General features: G+C 39.9%; 1 long non-coding RNA gene across 1 annotated transcript in view; it reads left to right on the top strand.

Moving 5' to 3' along the window:
* The first annotated feature begins 1,096 nt into the window (after window positions 1–1,096).
* The window catches only part of LOC128850532 (uncharacterized), a 140,473-nt gene continuing 135,569 nt past the window's right edge, over window positions 1,097–6,000 (top strand). The window contains exon 1 of the long non-coding RNA XR_008447955.1: window positions 1,097–1,224. This is a non-coding gene — a long non-coding RNA (uncharacterized LOC128850532). The remainder of the gene's footprint in view (window positions 1,225–6,000) is intronic.

Genomic DNA, 6,000 nt, shown 5'->3' with positions numbered 1-6,000 from the left:
GACCTCCACAACAGGCATGGGTGCTATGCTATCTTCACACCAGGACCAGATGTAAAACTAGTGTATTGGTTATTTGTTTCTTTTAAAGTACTAAAGGAAGAAAACAGAGACTAGCACATTTTTTTTTTAATATGGAAGTTAAAGAAATCCTACATGGAAAAAGGACAAAGAGGTATTTCTGTTGTATTTCTTTTTCATAGACACAGGTGAAAATCTCACTTATGCAGATGAACTAATTTATACCAAGTTACGGGGCTGAATTTTAGTAAATCAGACCCTATGTATATAAAGACCATTTGTTGTTTAAGTGCATTATGTTTTGCTTTTTGCTTTTTAAGCAATAATAGTCAATATTTTCATTTTAAATATTCTCTTTTTGTAGTCTGGTGTACTTCGATGGTTATGCTGCAGAACTTTATTTTTTACTTTAACATTTATTCCTGATTTCCTGCTGTGGTTATAAACTCAACATTAGAAATTATCTGCAGAGAGAATTAGATGGTGTGTGATTTTTTTGAGTCGTGTAAATGCAAAAAGCTTTTTGTGACACTTTTCAGACTTTAACAATGGCAATATGTTATTTGCACATTGACTTCTGATGGACTGTGACACATTGCAGGCACACCATTTTAAGTTTGGGCTTTAGGCCATTAGAAATGGTATATGGGGACTGCATGCTTCTAGAAATAAAGGCAAGGAACTGCTTTCTACACAGACATACCTTGTTGATTAGCCAAAGAAAATCCATCAGGTCACTGAAAGCTAGTAAGATTTATGGACTTGCTGGAGCCTATTATCCAGAGTCAAACCTTATGGAATGTAATTCAGATTTGATATAACTTTTGTCTTTTCTGCCAGAACAGTTTCAACATCCTTGTATTTGCCTATGAAATATTAATGATATCCAGTACAATCAGTGTTTAAATGCAGAAATTTGAATTGAATTATATTACAAGTTCATAGAAAAGAGCACCATCGTCTTAAATCTATGATATGTAAGCACTCCACATCCTCCAAAGCATGAATAATTTCCCTTCAAATAGTCCCTAAAGATGTTTTTTGACTTACTATGTTACCTATCTTGCAGGAGAGAGTGCATGTAAGATAAATTTTTCCAGCTCTGCTTTTCTGCTTCATCCAAGCCTTCCTCAAAATCTTGATGGAAACCACAGAGGATGATACTTAAGCACCTGTCCCTGGCAATTGTCGGAAAGAAGAAACCAGGTAGGACTCAGTTAACACTCACAGTTAAACATTGGACCCGTCCCACTGAAATTTATATCAACTGTATTCTTATAGGACCCCAACGCTTTTGTATATACTTGATCTAAAATTTTATTGTTGTTTGCCTTTACAATTTCTGTTCTTCAGAATTACTGTGTGATAGGGGCATGAGCTTAAGTGACGCATTTGTTGTTCTTTAACCATATTAATTTTCTCGTATTTATTGTCTACTCAAATGCACTGCCAGAACTTATTGGTGTGGGTTGTTGATGAGTCATATACATGATGAGCCCAGTGCATCGCAGCAACTTATACTCAGGATTTGGAAGTGAACATGAGTTTTGCCTAGTAAACACAGTTGTCATTTGGAAATAAACATCCCTTGAGGTATTCTATGCATATTAACAAACTTTTTTTGCCTGTTTTAGGTGGTTAAAAGGAGGTAGACTGGTGTAATCTCTCAATATGTGGTATTCCACTATGTGGTGTGATGGAGTGACCTTGGGTGGATGCCAAGTGCCCATCAAGCCACGCTATCATTCCCCCTGTTTAGCTAGTCGGGGAAGAGAATATGAAATGGAAGGCTCATGGGTTGAGATAAGGACAGGGACATCACTCAGCACTTACCATCAATGGCAACACAGACTCGACTCAGGGAAATTAATATAATTTATTGCCAATCAAATCAGAGTAGGATCATGAGAAATAAAGACAAATCTTAAAACTTTCCACCCACCCTTTTCTTCCTGAACTCCACCACCTTCTACTGAGTGGCGCAGGTGGATGGGGAATGAGGCTTGTGGTCAGCTCATCACACATTATCTCTACCATCCCTTCCTCCACATTTTCCCCCTGCTTCAGTGTGATGTTCCTTACACAGAAGACAGTCCTCCACAAACTTCTCCAACTTGTGTCCTTTCCACAGGCTGCAGTCCTTCACAAACTGCCCCAGTCCAGGTCCTTTCACTAGGGTGCAATCCTTTAGGGATGAAATGCTCCAGCATGCATATCCCACAGGGTCACAAGTCCTGCCAGCAAACCTGGTCCACGATGGGGTCCTCTGTCCATGGGGTCACAGGTCCTGCCAGGAACCTGTTCCAGCACAGGCTCTCCATGGAATCATAGCCTTCTTCATGCACATCCACTTGCTCCAGCTTGAGTTCCTCCACAGGCTGCAGGTGGCAGGTGGATATCTGTTTCATCATCAACCTCCAAGTGCTGCAGGGAGACTCTCTCTCTCAACATGGTCTTCACTGTGGACTGTAGATGAATCTCTGCTCTGGAGCCTGAAGCATCTCTTCCCCCTTCTTCTTGACTGACCTTGGTGTATGCAAGGTTGTTTCTCTCATTTTCACTCCCGTCTCCTAGCCGCTGTTGCACAGCAGCTTCTTCTTCATAAATACATTGACACAGAGTCTTCTATCTGTTTCTTACAGACAATATCCTTGTGGCCTCCCAGTACCAAAACCTTGCCATGCATGCCCAATACAGCGGGTAACTATTTCCTTTTTAATCAGATATGTCTTTTGATTTTTTATTTAATAGATGACACCCCTCCCCCTCCCCCCCCCAAAAACCGCTACCATGTGCATATATATATATAAAGTGTGGGTCAGAAAAGGCTGCAGACAGAAATCAGGTTACCACATCTACTAACTGGCCTTGTTTCCTGATGCAGTCTCTGCTCCCTAGCTGTTAGTGGAGAATGGTGTTTACAAGCAATTGAGAGAAATTGAGAAAGCAACTGTGGCTTCCACATTTTCTGTTGCTTTGTGTTCCAAAATGGCTAGGGACTTTTCAGAGAGTATGCACAGCTCACAGTTTCTGGCTTCTGCTGAACTCATAGCAAACACAGGGCAACAATCCACCGTCAGAAAACAATTCTTACCTGAAAACTTGATATTGAACAGAAAGGTGATTCGATGTTGCTCCCCCTTCAAGGACACGTAGGAACAAAAGTGAAGAGTGCTGTGAAATACTGGCTTCATACAGGCCTTCTGGAAAAAGAGGCATCAGTAGACAGTAATGTTGATATTTTAACATAGTTTGTGAAGACGAACTTGGCTTCAGAGCATGAGAGTACTTTGTATTCTTGCCAGATAATCTGAGGTCCCTCCATTGTTGGTTCTCAGTATCATTTCAGCTACTCACTTGGATTCTATTATTGTACTTCACTATAATTCTAATTATCACTCATCTCAGTAGCTGGTAGGTTTTCTATTATTAACTAATCATCTATTGGCCCTGCGGGGATCCCATAGCTTCCAGGCCCTTTTACTGAGGTTGAATTAGAATATCTGCCCTTATTAAATTTTGGATTTAACCTGAAGTAGGAATGGGAAAGCATCCTCCTAGTGTTGATAAACATAAAAATACATCATTACACGTGTTTAGGTTGCCCGAGTTGCATGGCAAACTGCACTAGCCCGAGGTAGCATAAATAAAGCATGCTAGTGTTATTGATAAGGTGAAGAATTTCTGTTGCACACATTCTTTAAAGCAATTGACATAATTAATTTTGCATGTTGAATGTGAACAGTATCATTCATGTTTTTAATACGCTAATGCTGACTGCAGGTAATACTTCAATAAATAAGAAGTGCTGCATAAGGCCCAACCATAATCCTGATGAAGCCAATTGAAAGATGCCTAGTTTGGGTGTGTAAAAGCAAATTACAGTCAGCATTTTCCAGAAATGTGCCTAAAGTATCTTTGTGTAATAACAACATGGGATACTGCAAGACTACAATTTTAGACTCCCTAATGGAGAGCTGACTTAAAATCATCTTCACTGAAATTGTCATCTGTGCTACGCTACATGATTAAAAAATAATTTGAGAATTTTGTGTTAATTCGTCTTTTGCAGTAAATATATATGTTAAAGAAAGTATAGATGCAAAATACGTCTCATTCATGGCATTATCTTTGACAAGTAACTCACGTAATGGAAAGACATGTAACTGTCTGCGGTGGTATAGAAGAACACATATGAGTATTGGACCTCGCATTTGTTATAAAGCTGCTTAACTTAATTTTCTCTGAATGGAGTAAATTTCATGGGCAATAGGAGGTTTTATGCTTTCTTCTTTACTTTCTATGTTTCCCCTCTATTTTGTAGTCTCCATCAAGTACTCTTGCAGGTCATTTTTTGTTGAGAATAAGAGAATGTCATAATGAAGTTAGGGATATTAAAGCCATGGATAACTTTTACGAGAATTATCTGAGTATGACACTTATTGTCCACCTTGTATGCTTGACTTTTTTAGCAGAGTCAAACATAGAATAAAGCAAAGGGGCTAAGTGCTTGCAATGGACAGTGAGTGACCCGTAGTCAGGTGATGTGTCAAAAGTAAAACAGTACTTCGCTCTGTCTATGAGTAAATTCTGGTTTTGGTCTGATACACTGCTATTTCAAGAACTAACAGCTTGCAGTTCTCATTTAAATAGGCAAAAACTATGTCACTGTGGCTGACCACTGCATTTGTATTTCTCTGTAATGCTGGCATCATTAGCTGTAAAGTGTGCCAATTTACTTACAGTGGAGATCTACAGCTCAGGCACACAACTGAGTTGCGGAGGATTAACACATTTCTGTGCAGCAGCGGAGCCATGGTAACTGTTATTAACTGCCTCTGCAGATGTTTTCAGCTCACTTCAGTTGCAAGACAATGAGATTTATCTGCAATTCTGGAAGAAGTTTCTAGAAAGCTGCATCACATTTTCAGTTGCTGAGTCTGTGGAGCAGTGTAGGGCTAAAAGTTTCCCAGACAGAGAGGTGAGGGTAAAGCTGGGTCTCAAAGGATGCAAAGGGAAGGACAGCCCAGGGGAAACGTCAACATCACAGTCAAAACTCAGGAGCAGAGAGTTGCCCATGGTGGGTGTGAGTCCTGTGGTGGATGTGAAGCTTGTAAGGCCAACCTCAGCTGGGCTACCTTACCAAGGGCACTGGGAGAGAGCAGAGGGCTCGTAAGGCTATCCTGCCTCCCTGCCTGGCAGGCACCTAAATTGGGCACTGCAGCCCAAACACCTATGTGAATAGTGTTGGTAAAGTTGCATGAATATTTGCTAATTGAAGATGCTGTAGGCATCCAGCTATGTCCTCATATCCTTGTCTCACTCGTATATGACAGTAAAATCCCACTGAGAAGAGTTAACGGTAGGACTTCAAGGCACAGGTTATTTGACTTCAAGCTTTAAATGTCCAAATCAGGACTCCATTTGTAAAATTATTTTACTACTGTTAAAATAATAAAGAATTTTTTGGGAATGTTTTATTTGGCCACTGGCTTCTGGGTCTTGGATGAACCTCAGTTACATTTTCCAGGCAGTTTCTGCTGTGAGGTCTTAAAAATAGAAGTTAATGTTATCCCTCAGATGTCTCCAGGAGTATGGAATTTTGCATGGAAGAAAAAAATAAAACCCAAAGAAAAAAAGGCTGGTAATAATAAATGCAGCCTTTAAAGATCAAGATAACTGTATTTGTTATAGTCATCATCAGATTAAAACGATGTTGAGATTTTATCTCTCTTCCTCCCCTCCTCGCTCCTCCCCTCACTTCAATCTGTCATTTTTGCATAATGCTCTCTGTATGTGCAAAGTTCCTTGCATATCATGTGGCTCCTTATTATCTACTGCATCTAACCCAAGATGCCTCTTAACATTCAAAGGCTTCCCTGACCTATCCTTACTACACATCAATTCATTGTCAAAATATCGACTCTAGATTCCAGCCTAACTGGGATGCCAGCTTCCATTTTCTACTTCTACTTGTCTAAA

This window comes from Cuculus canorus, chromosome Z (genome assembly GCF_017976375.1).
Source record: "Cuculus canorus isolate bCucCan1 chromosome Z, bCucCan1.pri, whole genome shotgun sequence".
Taxonomy (NCBI): domain Eukaryota; kingdom Metazoa; phylum Chordata; class Aves; order Cuculiformes; family Cuculidae; genus Cuculus; species Cuculus canorus.
Note: the sequence above shows the minus strand (reverse complement) of the source record. Positions and strands in the feature narration are given on the sequence as shown.